General features: G+C 38.2%; 1 protein-coding gene across 16 annotated transcripts in view; it reads left to right on the forward strand.

Annotated features, from left to right (window-relative positions):
* Window positions 1-20,534, forward strand: part of KMT2C (lysine methyltransferase 2C) — a 294,524-nt gene that overhangs the window by 15,152 nt on the left and 258,838 nt on the right. The window lies entirely within an intron of this gene.

Here is a 20,534-nt window from a genome sequence, read left to right on the forward strand (position 1 = left end):
AGGGAAGTCCCTGCTGTTTGGTTTTTACATTAAGGTCCATGATACGTTTTGAGTTAATTTTTGTGTATGGTGTGAGGCATGGTCCAAGTTAATTATTTTGCATATGGATGTACAGGTGTTCCAAGGCAGTTTGTTGAAAAGACTGTCCTTCCCTTACTGAGTTGTCATGGCACCTTTGCTGAAAATCACTTGATCATAAATGAGTGCGTTTATTTCTGGATTCTCTAATGTTCCACTAATCTGTATTCCATTCGTTATGCCAGTAGTATGCTCTCTTCATTGCTGTAGATTTATTGTAAGTTTTAAAATCAGGTAGTATAATTCCCCCAATTTTCTTCTTTTCTAAAATTATTTTGCCTATTATAGGCCCTACGCATTTCCATATAAATATTAGGGTCAGCTTGCCATTTTTGACAAAAAAAGTCTATTGGGATTTTGATAAGGATTGTGATGAACCTGTAGCATGAATCTCTTCATTTTGGTCTTCTTTAATTTCAGCAATATTTTATAACTTTCAGTATACAGATCTTGTACTTTTTTTGATTAAATTTATTCCTGAGTATTTAATTCTTTTCGATGCTGTTATAAATGGAATTTTTTGAATTTTATTTATAAATTATTGTTACTATATATAGAAATACATTTTTAAAAGACAGGCTGACTTTATTTAGGGGGGACTCTACAGTGGGGTTTTGCAGTCAGAGAGATTGGGCTCAATTCCTGAAGTATAATTTTTATATATGTCATATTCTGTTATCTTGTTAAACTCACTTATTAGTTTTAGTATATTTTGGTAGGTTCTTCAGGATTCTCTACATCCTAACAGAAATCTTTTAACTGATCAGATGCCTGCCTTAAAAATCCCAAACCAAGTTTTATCCTGGGACAAAATGTCTTTCAGGTTCCTCTTTCAAATCTTTCTTGACAGGAGTGATCTATCTGTGTAACTGGCAGCCTAACAGAGATGTGTCTTTTGACAACAAAATCAATTTTCTGTCTGACTCAGGTGAGGGCTAAACAGAAAGACCCACGAGTTAAGAGAAATGTGTACACAAGTAAATAGGTATATTTCATTTTGAGAAGTTTTACAATTTTTGAACAGAACAGCAATGTGACTTTTGGCAAGTGACTTCTTGGGCTTTAGTTGCTTCGTCTGCTAAGTGGGATAATAATAATACCTACTTCATTGAGTTGTAAGAATTAAATAAATTAATGTGTGTAAAGCACTTAGCATGGTATCTGACATGATAATCAATTTATATGTTTGTCAATTTTATTAGTATTAAATAGGCAGGAATTAAGTAGGAGGATTAAGAAAGGAAAACTGACTGATCTGAGTTCATCCTAGTGGGGGTGCAGTTAAATCTTGGGTGCCTCTTAATCTTTGTTTTGGGTTACAGATCCCTTTGGATATATCCTCACTTCCCACAGAGGAATGCATACATGAATATAGGTATACACATTTTATATAATTTAAGGGGGAGAGTTCAGTGACCCCCTGAAGCTTATATAAAACCTTTGTAGGGGTTCATCACCCGCAGAATAAGAACCTTTCCTCAGAAAATAAAGTGCTCTGAAGGATCCTGTCTTAGATGCAGAAGGGGATGGAGGCTTTTTCCTCAAAACTGAGTTCTCGAAGGGAATAGTTTAGGAAGTAAACACAGCATTAGCGCTTTTTTCTTGTGGGAAGTCACTTGACAATGACATTCAAGGGAAGGTTCTTTTATGAGTATTATCAGATTTCAGTGGACTGTGGGTGATGTGCACTTCAGAGTGTATATCATGACTGTACCTAAGAAAGCATGTTGAAATGCCTGTGAGTGGGAGGGAGGTTGTTATAGGGATAACCTTAAACTGCCCTAACTTATTTTTAAGTAAATTTTCACAAACTTCAGTACTTCAGATATAATTAATAAGAAAATACTTGTGGCAGACCTTTTGTGGCAGACCTTATGTTGCAATAGTGAGACGGAGAATTGCTCTCAGGTTTTGGATTTTTGCAGGTTAGCCAGGACACAGCTGAGGGAGGTGTTAGATCAGACCGTGAGCTTCTTTTTTTTTTTTTTTGTGATACGCGGGCCTCTCACTGTTGTGGCCTCTCCCGTTGCGGAGCACAGGCTCCGGACGCGCAGGCTCAGCGGCCATGGCTCACGGTCCCAGCCGCTCCACGGCACGTGGGATCTTCCCGGACCGGGGCACGAACCCGTGTCCCCTGCATCGGCAGGCAGACTCTCAACCACTGCGCCACCAGGGAAGCCCCCGTGAGCTTCTTGAACATGGTGCCTGTGATTTTTCAATGTTGTGTCCTCAGTAAACAGAGAGTGCACAGTTTTGCATAGTCTTAATGTTTGTGTTTTTAAATAAATTTATTTATTTAATTAAAAATCTTTGGCTGTGTTGGGTCTTCGTTGCTGCACGCAAGCTTTCTCTAGTTGCGGCGAGCGGGGGCTACTCTTCCTTGCGGTGCGCGGGCTTCTTGTTGCGGTGGCCTCTCCCCTTGTGGAGCACAGGCTCTAGGCGCACGGGCTTCAGTAGTTGCGGCATGCAGACTCAGTAGTTGTGGCTCGTGGGCTCTAGAGCGCAGGCTCAGTAGTTGTGGCGCACGGGCTTAGTTGCTCTGCGGCACGTGAGATCTTCCGGACCAGGGCTCGAACCCGTATCCCCTGCATTGGCAGGCGAGTTCTTAACCACTGCGCCACCAGGGAAGCCCTGTTGTTGTTTTTTAAAAAGTGATGAAGGCTGGAAATACACCAAGGTGTAGATCTCTTTTCCCTCAGTAACTAACTTATATAAGGAATTATTCTCTGTGGCTTCATTTCTCTTTTATTTTTTATTTTATTTTATTTTATTTTTTGCGGTACGTGGGCGTCTCACTGTTGTGGCCTCTCCCGTTGTGGAGCACAGGCTCTGGACGCGCAGGCTCAGTGGCCATGGCTCACGGGCCCAGCTGCTCCACGGCACGTGGGATCTTCCCGGACCGGGGCACGAACCTGTGTCCCCTGCATCAGCAGGCAGACTCTCAACCACTGAGCCACCAGGGAAGCCCTCATTTCAAGTTTTAAAAAATTGTTTTTAGGCCGTCTTTATTGCCAAATTTCACATCGGATGTATATTTATGAGATATCATTATACTTCTCAATACTAGTATTTTTGAGTCCTAATATAGTTCATGGTAACTTTTACCTACCTGTGTTATTAAGAAGCTACTGTCAAATCTTGGCATTTTCTTTGGAGTAAAGATCATTGGGATAATAGTGATAGGTTGGAGTTAATTTGAGCTTTGGTTAAAATAGAATTTGTTTAGTTTAAAATTAGCATGAGTGGGATTATATTATGATATACATAATTCTTTTCTAAAATTTTTGAAATATAATTAGATTATCTTTTTACTTACTAAAACATCAAAACATTGTTGTCTTTTAGTTTGAGTCTGAATTTCTTCTATGTCACCATGTAACCTGTGGATTTCTAATTGTAGAAATCTGTTATTTCAGTCACTTAAATTTTACTTACAATTGTTATTACATTAAATATGGAATATGGAGAAAAAGAAATAAAAGTTCACCCCTTTTCATATCACTCTAACATAGTCACTGTATTTTTGATCTATTTTCTTTCCAAGTTTTTTCATATGCGTATTTTGTTTTCATTTTATTAATGATTGTATATATATAGAATTTTATAGCCTACTCTTCTCCTTAACATGTAAAAGAAAATTTCCATGTTAATCTTCATAATTTTTTGAAAGGTGCTTTATTTTCCATTGAGTAGACTGACATAAACGTCCCGTAATCACCCCTGTTCCTCCACTTCTCTTAATATTATAATTACTGTTGCTTATTATGCCATATAAAATGACCTGGCAGCATTTTTGTAGATAAAGTCCTTTTCATATTTTGGATTATTTTTATAGGACAGATTTCCGTAAGCAGGATTGCTAATTTAAAAGAAAGAAACATTTTGATTCTTGATACATATTTAGAGGTAAGCGGGCTCTAATGTCCAATTGCTGGGTCTCAGGTTCTGGCTCTATCACTTTCTAGTTGTTGGACTCTGTGTAAGCTATTCAATCTGTCTGTGTTTGTTTACTCATCTGTAAAATGGGGATGATGATAAAAGCCCTGTTATAGGATTTTTGAGAGAGATAAAGAGGGTTCATGTTCAGAAAGCCTTTCAAACAGTGCCTGTTAACTCAGTAAGTTCCTACTTAAATGTGAACTCTTATTTTTATTATAACCTTAAAATGCTCCCCAAAAGGGAGCCAACAGCAACGTGTGTTAGGACCAGTTTCACCGAACTTTGTCATGCATGGTGTATTAAAACCTTTATAAAAGGACTTCCCTGGTGGCGCAGTGGTTAAGAATCCGCCTGCCAACGTGAGGGACACAGGTTTGAGCCCTGGTCCGGGAAGATCCCACGTGCCGCGGAGCAACTAAGCCCGTGCGCCACAACAACTGAGCCTGCTCTCTAGAGCCCACGTGCCACAGCTGCTGAGCCCTAGTGCCTAGAGCCCGTGCTCTGCAACAAGAGAAGCCACGGCAATAAGAAGCCCGCACACTGCAATGAAGAGTAGCCCCTGCTCGCCGCAACTAGAGAAAGCCCATGCACAGCAACGCAGACCCAACACAGCCAAAAATAAATAAAAAAACAAAACAAAACAAAAAAAAGCCTTTATACAAACCTTTTTACTTCTTAGTTTAATAATTGAGAAATAGTACTTAAGTTTTTTTTTTTTTTTTTTTTTGGCGGTACACGGGCCTCTCACTGTTGTGGCCTCTCCCGTTGCGGAGCACAGGCTCTGGACGCACAGGCTCAGCGGCCATGGCTCACGGGCCCAGCCGCTCCGCGGCATGTGGGATCTTCCCGGACCGGGGCACGAACCCGTGTCCCCTGCATCAGCAGGCGGACTCTCAACCACTGCGCCACCAGGGAAGCCCAGTACTTAAGTTTTAAATTTTTGCCTACCTGATTAGTAGGACTATTGAACATTCCTGTATTTTATCACTTGTATTTCTTGTATGTGCTGAGTCATGTTTTGTCCATAGTTTATTGGAGGGGGGGTTTTCTTAATGTTTTTCCTATTATTAATTCTTTATGTAACATGTTTTAAGACATTTACTCTTAAGTATTTTGCTTCCTTTGGCTATATAGAAAATTATCTTTTGTGTAGTTAGGTTCCTTATTTCTTTTAATGCATTATGGTTTTATTCAAGTCTTTGTAGAAGGAGAGAATTAAGAAAAAATTTTGTTGATTAGGATAACAACACCTTAGGATTTTTGACTTTTTGGAAAGTCAAAACATTTGATTTATTGTCCTTTTTTGTTCAGTTTTATTCTCTGTCTCATTAGCGCACAGTACGGGGAGGAGAAACTTCTTCAAGTTTTTTAAATTTATTTTTGGCTGTGTTAGGTCTTCGTAGCTGTGTGCAGGAGTTTTCTAGTTGAGGTGAGCTGGGGCTACTCTTTGTTGCGGTGTGCAGGCTTCTCATTGCAGTGGTTTCTCTGTTGCAGAGCACGGGCTCTAGGCATGCGGGCTGCAGTAGTTGTGGCCCGCGGGCTCAGTAGTTGTGGCTCACGGGCTTAGTCGTTCTGAGACATGTGGGATCTTTCTGGACCAGGGATCGAACGGGTGTCCCCTGCATTGGCAGGCAGATTCTTAACCACTGTGCCACTAGGGAAGTCCTTTTTCAAGTTTTAATCATGGAATTGTTCCTATATATTTTTTTAATAACCTAGGATTAGTGGTGAATTTCTGTTTTATAAAGGAAAATATTGAGAAGTTACCTTACTTCATAGTCTTAATGAAAAATGGTTAAACATTACATAAATGCAGCGGTGGTTCTATTTCTTTATTTACTGCCACACATATTCTGTTTTTCTGTAAGTCTTATTACTTTTTCTCTCTTAATATTTGTACTTGTCAGCTGCTAAAGAACAGCCATATGCTTCCTCAACGTACTTGACTGCACTGTGCCTATAGCTTCTTTTGTAGGTGATATTTAGGATTTTAGGGGAAGTAGTGGGGGAAGTGAGGGGAGCCATAAAGTGGATAAGGGGAATTGATAAGTTAATTAAAGCCAGTAGTACTTGATTAATCTACTGCTGCCCCCAGGATTCAACATCTTAGAGTTTGTGCTTCGATGGAAGGGCACAAAAGGAAGTGAAGGAATTCTGTTAATTGATCATAGGAATGATTTCTCCAAATATAGTATTTTTATTAAATCTTATTGAGTAGTTTTCACCATTGACCAATCTTTGTGCTTCATATACATTTTCTAAAAGACTTTTGTAAATTTAATTTAATTAGGATAAAAATCTTGAGATTGAAACTTGTGTAGAATTTTATTCATATTTGAACCTACATTACAGTGGAAATAAAAATAGAAACTTTTGCATGTGTCTTCTAAAACTATTTAACATAATTCCAAAGTTCATAATAGATAATTCTTTGGAATGATATTATTTAACTTTGTGATATTGAAAGAGTAGACTTCTGTTTTTTAGTTGTTTTCTTCTGACCACAGACAGCCTGGCTTGTCTGTGTACAAGTGTCATTCATGCAATCAGCATTTTTGTAGAAGGGTTGCTTTCTTGGTTGTATCTTAAATCTTAACTCCTTTAATTTTGTTATTCTGAATTTTAGTGGGATTACTATAACATTGAAGGTTTGGAGAATATTTCATGGAAGATGATGATTTATAGTCAATGTTCTGAGTTGGTAAGATTTTACAGGGTACCGGATCTGGAAAAAAAAAAAAGAAATTTCTTGACTTGGCCTTTATCGAAACAGAGTTAAGAATTTGATTCCCATTTCCTGCTCTTCTCCCCCATATTGACAGTCTTTAAAACATTTGTTTATTTAAAAATATGAATTCTTTAGTAACCAAGACCACAGTTAAATCATAATTTAAGCTAGTTTATTAAAACAACAGAAGTAGACTGAAGTTACATAATGTTTCTTTTTATTTCTTCAGTGCCAGGAGTAGAAAACACTTGGCCAGCTTCATAGAAGATTAGAAAGTTTGAGGAGGAAAAGTAGACTTGTTTATTGAGCAGGAGGGTAATTGTCCATAATTACAGATGCTTGTTTTGAGGCTTGGAAAAGGTGGTTTAAAAAAAACACTTATATTTAAAAAAACCATGATAAACACCTATAAATAAAAGGAGTAAGAAAAATTTGTCAACATATGGTCGCAGTATCTTAAGTAGACTTATTGCATGAAAATTCCTTTGTTAAACGCGGTGGGGGGGGGACGTGGCTCTGGTTTGGGAGAGACCTGTGTAGGACATTTTTGGTAGACATTGAAGACCATTTTAGGGGGTTAATATTTCAGTTTTGACCTCACTCCAGATAGAATAGAAAGAATTTGGAGATTTACACATAGGGTTAACCTAAGGTTTTAACGTTGTGACGCAAAATGTGTTTGTTTCCCTTTGTTTCATATTCTCAGCTCCCAACAAAATTTCATTAAATAATATAAAATAATAAAATGGACTTGTTGGTTTATTTGAAATTAAATGGTAGGGGCGAAGTTCCTGTAAAAGGTTAGCAAAGAGTTAACCTTAGGGGCTTTCTCTGTTCGCTGTCTCCAGCAAGGTTCCCGATCTGAACTTTGGAGAAATCCATCCCACCTTTTTGAGGCGCCTGCTACGCACGGATCTACTTTCTCTAGTCGTGCTTTTTCCTCCACCTACCTTCCCCCTCCTCTTTCTTGTAGGCTCCCCGAGTGTGTGTCTTGGGTGTGTGTTTGGTGGTGGGTGTGTGTGGCGGGAGAGTCTCAGAGCTAAGTTGCAAGAAAGAACCTTAATGCTCATTTATTTTGTTGTGTGTGGATGGGTGCTGCAGTGGGATCGGGGTGGCAGGTCTCGGTTGGGAGCCAGGGAGCCTGCCCTATTGAATCGCGCTGCCGGAGGATGGATGGTGAAGCCGAAAGTGTTCTTATCAAGTGGCGTTGGATCTGGGAGGGTAATATGGCTGATCCCGGCGGGGATAGCAGTTTTTATAAGGTGATTTAAGTACTAAAATGTAAAATGACAGTAAAGAGAGTCAGAAGCCCAAATGCCCTGAGGGTAAAAGTTTTGTTCTTTTGCAGAGGAGCATATTTTTGCATCTGGTTCTGGAGAATGACTTGGCTTGGATTGTTACTGTTAAAAATAAACAAAGAAAAAACTAACAGAAGTATTGCATTTCTCTATTATGTGTTTAACTGTATTAAAGCATTAAATATGATAGCACTAGATATTGAGATATGTATTTTTATCGTGGAATCAAATCTGGGTTTGTAAAATAAGGAAAGAAATCATACAGGTTTTATATTTTGAATTTGGAATTTGACTGATAGGAGAGTGATAGGAATAAAGTAGTATCTTTAACCCCCCTCTTTGGTTCCCAAGATTTTTTACCTAGTTTCTAAAGTAGTTTTATTAGCTATTCTAGAATAATTCAGCATTTTGATTCCAATTCTGTGTAAATTGTGTGTGGACGTAAGAGTAGATACACTTCTGTATAATACTTAAATCGTAGTAAGAATTTGACACATTTTGAAATATTTATGTAATTTGAAAACTCTGAAAAAACACTTGGACTCAAGTATTCTGTGGCAGGTTTGAGGATTTTCAACATATTTCTTCATGTGTGTTTAACCCCCAGTTATAATTAGAAAAGAAAAAAAAAAGTAAAATCATTGGCCCCTTCACCAGCATTTTAACGTATTTCTTCTGGTACTTTGCTAGAATTTAATTAGATCAGAAGAAGAGAAAAAAACCCAACTATTTTGTAGCTAATGTGTTTTAGAGAACTTGTTTCAAGCTGAGAGAAAAACTGTTTGATGAATTTAAATATATGTTCCCTTTCTGTTAAGTAAAAATATGATAGTGTAGGTTTAATTTCATTATGTTACAATTTAACTCATATTTAGACTTCTACTTATTCTGAGATATTTAATACTTAAAATACTTACGTGTAATATTTAATATATTTAACCTCAGCTGGCATTAGTTATATATCTTTTTTTCTTGTAAAATCTTATAGTATATGCTAAGTATGATAAACTGTCTCTTCTGGAATAATTTTTATTATATATTGAAGCTGCAGCAGTGCCTGATTTCTAAGTAGAATTTTCTTTTTCTTTTTAAACCTAGGGCATAAAATCCTGCCTGGCTACTTTTCCTTTTTTTCTTTTACATCTTTATTGGAGTATAATTGCTTTACAATGTTGTGTTAGTTTCTGCCGTATAACAAAGTGAATCAGCTATACATATAGATATATCCCCATATCCCCTCCTTCTTGCGTCTCCCTCCCACCCTCCCTATCCCACCCCTCTAGGTGGTCACAAACCACCGAGCTGATCTCCCTGTGCTATGCTGCTGCTTCCCACTAGCTATCTACCTTACGTTTGGTAGTGTATATATGTCCATGCCTCTCTCTCTCGCTTTGTCACAGCTTACCCTTCCCCCTCCCCATATCCTCAAGTCCATTCTCTAAGTAGGTCTGTGTCTTTTTTTTTTTTTTTTTTTGAGGTTCGTGGGCCTCTCACTGTTGTGGCCTCTCCCATTGCGGAGCACAGGCTCCGGACGCGCAGGCTCAGCGGCATGACTCACGGGCCCAGCCGCTCCGCGGCATGTGGGATCTTCCCGGACCGGGGCACGGACCGTGTCCCCTGCATCGGCAGGCGGACTCTCAACCACTGCGCCACCAGGGAAGCCCAGATCTGTGTCTTTATTCATGTCTTACCCCAGGTTCTTCATGACATTTTTTTTCCCTTAAATTCCATATATATGTGTTAGCATACGGTATTTGTCTTTCACTTTCTGACTTGCTTCACTCTGTATGACAGACTCTAGGTCTATCCACTTCATTACAAATAGCTCAATTTCGTTTCCTTTTATGGCTGTGTAATATTCCATTGTATATATGTGCCACATCTTCTTTATCCATTCATCCGACACTTAAGTTGTTTCCATCTCTGGGCTATTGTAAATAGAGCTGCAATGAACATTTTGGTACATGACTCTTTTTGAATTATGGTTTTCTCAGGGTATATGCCCAGTAGTGGGATTGCTGGGTCATATGGTAGTTCTATTTGTAGTTTTTAAAGGAACCTCCGTACTGTTCTCCATAGTGGTTGTACCAATTCACATTCCCACCAGCAGTGCAAGAGTGTTCCCTTTTCTCCACACCCTCTCCAGCATTTATTGTTTCTAGATTTTTTGATGATGGCCATTCTGACTGGTGTGAGATGATATCTCATTGCAGTTTTGATTTGCATTTCTTTAATGATTATGATGTTGAGCATTCTCTCATGTGTTTGTTGGCAGTCTGTATATCTTCTTTGGAGAAATGTCTATTTAGGTCTTCTGCCCATTTTTGGATTGGATTGTTTGTTTTTTTGTTATTGAGCTGCATGAGCTGCTTATAAATTTTGGAGGTTAATCCTTTGTCAGTTGCTTCATTTGCAAATATTTTCTCCCATCCTGAGGGTTGTCTTTTGGTCTTGTTTATGGTTTCCTTTGCTGTGCAAAAGCTTTGAAGTTTCATTAGGTCCCATTTGTTTATTTTTATTTCCATTTCTCTAGGAGGAGGGTCAAAAAGGATCTTGCTGTGATTTATGTCATAGAGTGTTCTGCCTATGTTTTCCTCTAAGAGTTTGATAGTTTCTGACCTTACATTTAGGCCTTTAATCCATTTTGAGGTTATTTTTGTGTATGGTGTTAGGGAGTGATCTAATCTCATACTTTTACATGTACCTGTCCAGTTTTCCCAGCACCACTTATTGAAGAGGCTGTCCTTTCTCCACTGTACATTCCTGCCTCCTTTATCAAAGATAAGGTGACCATATGTGCGTGGGTTTATCTGCCTGGCTACTTTTCTAAAAGTAAAGTTAAATGATAGTGAAATATATGTTTTATTTTCTGTAAGGCCCATTGAATTGGAAACAATGTATTTTAACAAGTGTTTAAATTTGAATTTTAACTATTTCATAGTGTATATTTAAGAATAAACAGTTGCTGTTTCCAGTGTAAAATGTTATATTTATTATAAACTTATGATTGTTCTAGTTGTATAGTTTCTTTATGCGCATATGTTTTTAAAAATATTTATTTATATATATATTTAAATTTTTGGCTGCGTTGGGTGTTCGTTTCTTCGCGCGGGCTTTCTCTAGTTGCTGTGAGCGGGGGCTACTCTTCGTTGCAACGTGGTGGCTTCTCTTGTTGCAGAGCACGGGATCTAGACAGCACGAGCTTCAGTAGCTGCAGCACGCGGGCTCAGTAGTTGTGGCTCGCAGGCTCTAGAGCGCAGGCTCAGTAGTTGTGGTGCATGGGTTTAGTTGCTCCGTGGCACGTCGGATCTTCCCAGACCAGGGCTCGAACCCGTGTCCCCTGCGTTGGCAGGTGGATTTTTAACCACTGCACCACCGGGGAAGTCCTGCACATATATATATACACGTGTGCGCGCGCACACACACACACACACACACACACACACACATTTTCAACATCTTTATTGGAGTATTTTCTTTACAGTGGTGTGTTAGTTTCTGCTTTATAACAAAGTGAATCAGTTATACATATACATACGTTCCCATATCTCTTCCCTCTTGCATCTCCCTCCCACCCTCCCTATCCCATCCCTCTAGGTGGTCACAAACCACCGAGCTGATCTCCCTGTGCAATGCTGCTGCTTCCCACTAGCTATCTATTTTATGTTTGGTAGTGTATATATGTCCACTGCACATATGTTTTTAACATCTAGACCTATATGCAAAATGTAAAATAAATACAAGACTAGTGTCATATAGCCAAGTCCGTCCTTTCTAAGCTACCTAATGCCTTATTAAAGAACAATGAACCATTTTTTCTTTGCTTCAATTTAATGATAACAAAAATGTAATTTCTCTGAAGTGTCAAATTATGCAATAGCTTCCTATATTTTGATTTGAGAGGAGTTTAATAAATTATTTTTAAATGTTTCTTAGCTTTTATATTTCATGGATAACGGAAAAGTGTGACTTAGCTGAAATATGATGTGTGATGCACTCACCTTGTTCCATCACAGCCATTTGGCTCTTAGTGGTGAAGTGGAATGTGAACTGTTCTTCCTACAAACAAGTGCATTCATTTATGCTGTTTAACTGGGACTGATGACACTCTGTGATGTTAAAGAAAAATGTGGTCATCATGTGGAAGCTTCCCCACAGTGTAACTTGCATTTTGAAGAAGTTAATCCCAGTTTGTTTTTAGATGTTTTATTTTTAAAAAAGCTGTTTCTTGAGTAGAATATTGTTAAACAAATGGTAAACACCATAAACTGTAATGCTGTAGCATTCCCCTTCAGCTGCCTTCTCCTTACAGAAAAGAAGCCACCACCTCTAAGAACAGTAAAAAGAGAAAAACAGAACAAAAGAAAAACCCCCAGAAAACAAAAGCCTTTTTTAATGTGGGAAAACTAATGGCTTATTTAGCATTTTCCTATAGCCATTTTTGAAATTTCACTTAAATCTTCCATCATGGGTTAGAATGGGCTGTGTTTCTCTTAGAATTTGGTCTTATCTCTATATTTGGCTCTATGGTTTTGCATAATGTTTTGAATAGTAATAAATAATAACTTGGTCCTTTTTTCATCTTGTGTTATGTATGGACTTCAAGAAATACTTTTCCCTTTTCAGATCTGGCAGATTAAAAATAAATAATTAAATAAACTTTATATTATCTAAAAGTAAAAAGGACAAAGGAAAAGATGGAATGAAAACTGAAGTAAATTTAGGTCTGTTGAACTTGAAATGCTGTTGTGTATACTACTAACACCAATAAAACCTAAAGCAATCTAGAAAAAAGGTGTTAAAGATACATTTCCATATTTTTGGTAAAATAATTATTAAAATTGAGAAACCGTGGATAAATGCGGATGTTTTGGCTTGGTTAAAGTAATGTAAAGTAAATCTGTAGTTACGTTTTACTTTGCTATGGAGTGATGGTCCAGTAATTTTGATGATAGTAATGTATACATCCTGTAACTTGAATTATTACATTGTCTGTAAATACCTCTAAAGATGGTGGTAAAGCTTCAAAAATGATTCAACCTGGCACTCAGGAATGTTAGGAAAAAGAAGTTTTATCCATTGCATTGTAGGGAAAAATGTAGGCAGGATGTGTTATGAATTGTGTTTTCATGAAGAGATCAGTATTCTTTGGTGTTTTTTTCTTAAGTCCAGTGAAAAATTTAGAAGTCAGATATCTAGTTGCTTATAATAAAGGTCAGCAACCCTTCCTCACTGCTTAGTGCCATTCTCCAAAGGAAACTTTAAATTATTTGTCTGGTTTTTGTGACTAAATAATAAGCTTATTTTATGATTTATCAATTTTACATTGATTTCTGCTCTGATAGATGAGCATTTGGTTCATTTTTTCTACTTACCCAATAGATGTATCACTTTTAATTTCCCTGTTCTCTTTGCAATTTATGTAATATAATAGACTTTTTCTTCATGTTAATATAGATTGTCTACCTTGATTTCCCAGGAGTAAAATTGACGCTATTACTGCTTCTACTTTTCTCTTCACCTTTCCTTTCCCCTTTATGCCCCTATGTCTGTCATTTCTACTTTGGCATTGTCAAGGTTGAGAACATTTATACTGTTTGCCTGTGACTTGGTTTTAATAGTTGGAAATTGATGAATAGTTTCTACATTATTGTGATGGTATAAATATTGTTCACAGCAGAGGAGAGTACAATTACATTTCCTGTATTGGTTCTTGGTTTTTGAGTCTGTAATTGCCTTTTTTCCTGTCTTATTTGTCATTGTTCTTTCTTCCATGTTATCAGCTTTCCATGCTATTTTTTTTTTTTTTTTTTTTTGCGGTACGCGGGCCTCTCAGTGTTGTGGCCTCTCCCGTTGTGGAGCACAGGCTCCAGACGCGCAGGCTCAGCGGCCATGGCTCAGGGGACCAGCCGCTCTGCGGCATGTGGGATCTTCCCAGACCATGTGGGATCTTCCCAGACCGGGGCACGAACCCGTGTCCCCTGCATCGGCAGGCGGACTCTCAACCACTGGCTGTTTGTTTTTATTGTTGTTATTTTATGTATGTGAGTACTTTTCCCCCTGAGGAAAGGCTTCTCCTAGTCTTTTTCCTTATTATGGACTAGATGTTATCTAGACCTGTTACATGTTGTTCTTTGCATCACTTTGTTGGACTTTGCATCACTGCATTTGCACTTTGGCTCTGCTCTTATTGGATCTTTATTCTTTGAATTACTTCCTTGTTTTAATGCAGTACATCCCTCACAGAAATTTCTAGAAAGAATATGTGGAAGATACAGTTTTGAATTCTGGCATATCTGAAAAAGTCTTCATTAACCCTTATAGTTGACTGGTGTTATTTTTATTCAAGCCAAACTAAGTTGAAAATTATTTTCCGTCAAAGCTTTGATTGCATTGCTCCAATGTCTTTTAGTATCCATTGTTGTTGTTGAGAAGTCTGATACAGTGTGTTTCTTGTTCCATTGTGGGTGATGTGTTTTATCTTCCTCTGTGGAAGCTCCTTAGAGCTTTCTTTCTGTCCTTTTTAAAAAGAAATTTCTCAAAGATGTTTAGAGGTGGTTCTTTTCCATTATTATTAAACTAAAGACTCATTTTTTTAATTCTTGGGAAATTTTCCTATTATTGCTTTAATTCTCTTTATAATTCCTTTTAGTTGGTTATTGGGCTTTATGTATTCATGCTCACTCCTCCACCCCCATCTTTTTGTCCTTTTGTTTTTCTGGGCATTTCCTCTATTTTATTCTAAGACTGTAATTTTACTTAAGCAGTCATATTTTAAATTTTCAAGAATTCCACCCCCCCCCCCACGCCCAGCGTCCTTTTTCTATTTTATGGATTCATAATCTTCTTGAATCTCTTTGAAAATGTTAATAGAGGTTTTTTTTAAGTCATCATCCCTCCTCTTATCTGTTTGCTCTAGGGTAATTGTTGTTTATCTTGGTCTCATTTATGTTGTAGGGTTTTTAATCATACATCTGCTGATCCTTCTCACTCATATTTAAGACCTAGTAGAAGGGCTCATGGTGAGTTCTTGGTGGGAATTAATGATTAGCTTGAAGTTGATAACCCTTTGTATTCTGACATTTAGGAGTCCATTGTTTTACCCCAGAGTGCCAACCCTCCCCCTACTCTTTTCCCCAGTTTCCTTCCCCAGACGATGATTCTTTTTTTTTTAAAGAAAAGATCTCTCCATTTTATTTTATTTTTTAAATGATAATTCTTTTCCTTAAAAAATTTTTTAATACTATTTCAGTGGGCTTTTATTGAAAGGAGATAATGTGTGTATGTTTGATCTGCTATTTGAACCAAGAGATTCTCCTTCAGCTTTTAAGCTGGACTAGACCAAAGCTAATATTCACATGTGTATTTTATCCAGTGTTTCAGAATGTGTTAGGTTGTAGAAATATAATGGGAGCTTTAGGTTGTATATGTGTTCTGGGTGTTTAGAAAAGAGAGTACTCACTTTGTGTGTTGGGCCTTTTACAACAGGTGGAGGAATAGGAAAACTGTCACAAAAAAGTTATGAATATGATACCTGCTGGTGAAAATATTCAGATAGCTCAGGAGAGTATGATTAATTAAATAGTGTAAGGCCTTTTTCCCCTGTCTTCTGCCCTGTATTTCAGAGAGAATTATTGTGAACTCTATCTTGTATCCTTCTTGACTCTTGCTATGCATATATGTTTTCTATTTTTACATAATGTGCTTACATTCATTTTCACACAGATGGGATCATTTTATATGTATTTAAAAAAATTTATTTATTTGGCTGTGCCAGGTCTTAGTTGCAGTATGCGGGATCTTCGTTGCCGCCTGTGGGATCTTCGTTGCGGCATGTGGGATCTTTAACTGCGGGCTGTGGGATCTAGTTCCCTGGATTGAACCCGGGCCCCCTGCATTGGGAGCACAGAGTCTTAACCACTGCAGCACCAGGGAAGTCCCCTCATTTTATATGTGTTGCTTTGTGATTTTCTTTTGTCACTTAGTTTATCTTGAACATTTTTCTGTTTTAGCATATATACATCAATATCATTCTTTTCAAAAACTGCCTAATATTCATCCAGCTGCTGCAAATTAAGGGCTTTGCTTATGCCAAGGAGTGTTCAGGAGTGTTCTAGATTCTGGGGATTCAGTGGTACACAACGGAGATCAAGCCCTTTCTTTCACTGGACAAATACTTCAGTAGTGAGATGAACAAAATAAATGTATTCCTTATCATTAATTTCAGACAGTGAGAGGTACCATAAAGAAAATAAAACTGTAGTAATGGTATTGAGAGTGTCTGTTAATGGTTCTGAGAGACAGTAATGCATGTAGTGAGGTTGTCAGGAAGGTCTTGTTGAAGTGATGATATTGAAATAGACCTGGGTGAAGTGGAGGCAGTTATGAGAAAATTCAGAAGAACACGGTTCATTGTGAAGCCCCCAAAACAAGAATGAGTGTGTGATGCTCAAGGGACCCTCCTACCTCTCAAAATAAAAGGCTGGTGTTACTGGACATTCAGGAGAGCTTACGAGATCGCATCTGAGAGGCCGGCAGGAGCCTGATCACGTGATGCCCTTCATGCTAAGGGCAGGATCATGGTAAGGGGCAGGAACTTTATTCTCAGCGCAGTGGAAGCCATTGGAGGATTTTAAACCAACAAAGCTATAGAAGTAATCTTGGCAGGTATGGCTTTGAGTAGGCTTGTGACAGAGGAGAAAGGTGATTAGATTTTATATGTGTTTTGAAAGCTACTGTGATAAGGTCTGCTAAAGGATTTGATGAGGAGAGTATGAGAAAAAGAAGTAAAGCTGTTGTCTAGAATTTTGGCTTCGGCAACTTGGGTGGATAGTAGTGTCACTTAGATTATTAGAGAGCCTAGTGGAAAAATGGGTTTGTAAACTAGATTGGAGTACCCTAATTTATTTAACCATTCCCTTATTGATGGTCATTTAGTTGATTTCCAGTTTTATTGTTATCTTTGTAGTGAACATCCTTGTGCTTGTATAGATTTACTTGTTGGCATATTTTAGAAGGTAAATTCCTAGATGTAGAGATGTCTTATTAAAGAGTACTTGTGTTTCAGGTTTTGATAGTTACTGGCCGATTGCCCTCCACAAATGGAGTATTGACTTAGACTCCCACACAGAGTATGTGTCTGTCGTCCCCCGCCCCGCATCCTTGCCAGCAACATATGCTGGGTAGGGCTGGGGTGGGGGGACAGGGCATACAGTTCTGAAAATGGGAGTTGTAGTTCTAATAGAGTTTTTCTTTACTAAGTCACCTAAGTACTCTGTTCCCAGAATGAAAATCAGCCCTCATCCTTTTCTTTTTTGTATCTCCGAAGTCATAACATGTCTCTGGCCATAGTTTGTTTCTTCCAGCTACCAGTCATATAGTTGTTGGTCAGTCCTTCTAACTTCGGTGACATTTATGAAGCCTTTCATCATAATTATGATAATGATGAACATAAAGACTGTTCATTGTTTAATGTATCCTATCCTAAATGTGTCACATGTGCTGTATTAATCTGTTTAGTCATTACCAACAATCTAAAAGTAAATACCGTTACATCTCCAGTGTTTTCAGTGGAGAAAACTGAGACAAAGGACTTCTACCAATCTTTGACTGTCTTTTCATTTTTATCTTCTTTTTCTGTCAGAGTGTATCTTTCTGATAAGTTTGGCACTGTCACTTGAATACCTTTTTTCAGTCATTATGGGTCAAAACAGAAACACAAAATAAGTGGCAGAAAGAGAGGTGCAGGTGGAGTCAGTGTGTTGCAGAACACATTCAGTTTGGGAGGAAGCTCTGCTTGTTGGTTTCTGGTGGTCAAACTGCCTAGGTTCAAATTCTAGCCTTATAATTAAGCTGCTACTTGATTTGGGGCTGATCACTGGTCTTTCTCATAGCTCAGTTTCATCAACTTTAAAATGGAATAACAGGACTTCCCTGGTGATGCAGTGGTTAAGAATCCACCTAACAATGCAGGGGACACGGGTTCAAGCCCTGGTCCGGGAAGATCCCTCATGCCTTGGAGCAGTTAAGCCTGTGTACCACAGCTACTGAGACTGTGCTCTAGAGCCCAAGAACCGCAACTACTGAAGCCTGCATGCCACAACCACTGAAGCCCATGTGCGTAGAGCCCATGCTCCGCAACAAGAGAAGCCACTGCAATGAGAAGCCCGCGCACCGCAATGAAGAGTAGCCCCTGCTTGCCGCAACTAGAGAAAGCCTGTGCGCAGCAATGAGGACCCAACGCAGCAAATAAATAAGTAAATAAATAAATATTTAAAAACCTGGAATAACAATAGTACATATTTTGTAGGGTTGTAGTGGGCAATAAATAATGCATGTAAAAGTGGATAGCACATGGCCAGGGCAGAGTAAGTACTTCATCAGAGTTAAGTTAAGTAAATATAATTTACATTACTGGTCAGGAGTGAACAGTCTGTCTAACATTCAGAGCATGGGGAAAAAATACAGGCAATGGAATATCACACTCTTATGAATTGTATGTTCATGTGTAAAGTTAAAGAAATAGTAAATACGACTAGTGTTTTAGTGAGTGAATTGGGATATACATGTATTAAGCTTTTATGTTTCTGCTGGGGTGACATATTATTCCATGGTTATTTTAATTTGCATGTCTTATGATTGAGTTAAATTGAGTGTATTTGCCACTAGCATTTCTTTTCTTTTGCAAATCGCCTACCTATGCCCTGTACCAGGTACCTTTTGACTTCAAATAACAAAAACCTTAATTAAAAATGGCTGAAATGAGTCAGATTTCACTTCCTATGACCAGAGTCCAGGGGTGTTTCAGTAGCCTGATGAAATTATCAAGGACCCACATGCTGTCCCCTTTCCTGCTTTTTAAATTTCAGCTTGGGAGGAATCAGGCTCCCTGACTTCAGACTATACTACAAAGCTACAGTAATCAAGACAGTATGGTACTGGCACAAAAACAGAAATATAGATCAATGGAACAGGACAGAAAGCCCAGAGATAAATCCACGCACACATGGTCACCTTATCTTTGACAAAGGAGGCAAGGATATACAATGGAGAAAAGACAGCCTCTTCAATAAGTGGTGCTGGGAAAACTGGACAGCTACATGTAGAAGAACGAAATTAGAACACTCTCTAACACCATACACAAAAATAAACTCAAAATGGATTAAAGACCTAAATATAAGGCCAGACACTGTACAACTCTTAGAGGAAAACATAGGCAGAACACTTCATGACATAAATCACAGCAAGATCGTTTTTGACCCATCTCCTAGAGAAATGGAAATAAAAACAAAAATAAACAAATGGGACCTAGTGAAACTTAAAAGCTTTTGCACAGCAAAGGAAACCATAAACAAGATGAAAAGATAACCCTCAGAGTGGGAGAGAATATTTGCAAATGAAGCAACTGCCAAAGGATTAATCTCCAAAATATACAAGCAGCTCAATATTCAAAAAACAAACAAACCAATCCAGAAATGGGCAGAAGATCTAAGTAGACATTTCTACCAAAAAGATATACAGATGGCCAGCAAACACATGAAGGGATGCTCAATGCCACTAATCATTAGAGAAATGAAAATTGAAACTACAATGAGGTATCACCTCATACCGGTCAGAATGGCCATCATCAAAAAATCTATAAACAATAAGTTCTGGAGAGGGTGTGGAGAATAGGGAACCCTGTTGCACTGTTGGTGGGAATGTAAATTGATACAGCCACTCTGGAGCACAGTATGGAGGTTCCTTAAAAAACTAAAAATAGAATTGCCATACGACCCAACAATCCCACTACTGGCATATATCCTGAGAAAACCATAATTCAAAAAGAGTCATGTACCACAGTGTTCATTGCAGCACTATTTACAATAGCCAGGACATGGAAGCAACCTAACTTTCCATCAACAGATGAATGGATAAAGAAGATGTGGCACGTATATACAGTGGAATATTACTCAGCCATACAAAGAAACGAAATTAAGTTATTTGTAGTAAGAGTCTGTCATACGCATTGAAGTAAGTCAGAAAGAGAAAAACAAATACCATATGCTAATACATGTATATGGAATCGTAAAAAAAAAAAAAAGGTTCTGAAGAACCTAGGGGCAGGACAGGAATAAAGACGCAGACCTAGAGAATGGACTTGAGGATATGGGGAGGGGGAAGGGTAAGCTGGGGTGAAGTGAGAAAGTGGCATGGACATATATACACTACCAAATGTGAAATAGCTAGCTAGTGGGAAGCAGCTGCGTAGAACAGCGAGATCAGCTCCGTGCTTTGTGACCACCTAGAGGGGTGGGATAGGGAGGGTGGGAGGGAGATGCAAGAGGGAGGAGATATGGGGATATATGTATATGTATAGCTGATTCACGTTGTTATAAAGCAGAAACTAACACACATTGTAAAGCAATTATACCTCAATAAAGTTAAAAAAAATCTTCAGCTTGTTGAATATTCACTTCAATAATTCACTTAAATAATTATTGAACACCTAT

This window comes from Grampus griseus, assembly GCF_964374135.1.
Source record: "Grampus griseus genome assembly, chromosome: 9".
Lineage (NCBI taxonomy): Eukaryota > Metazoa > Chordata > Mammalia > Artiodactyla > Delphinidae > Grampus > Grampus griseus.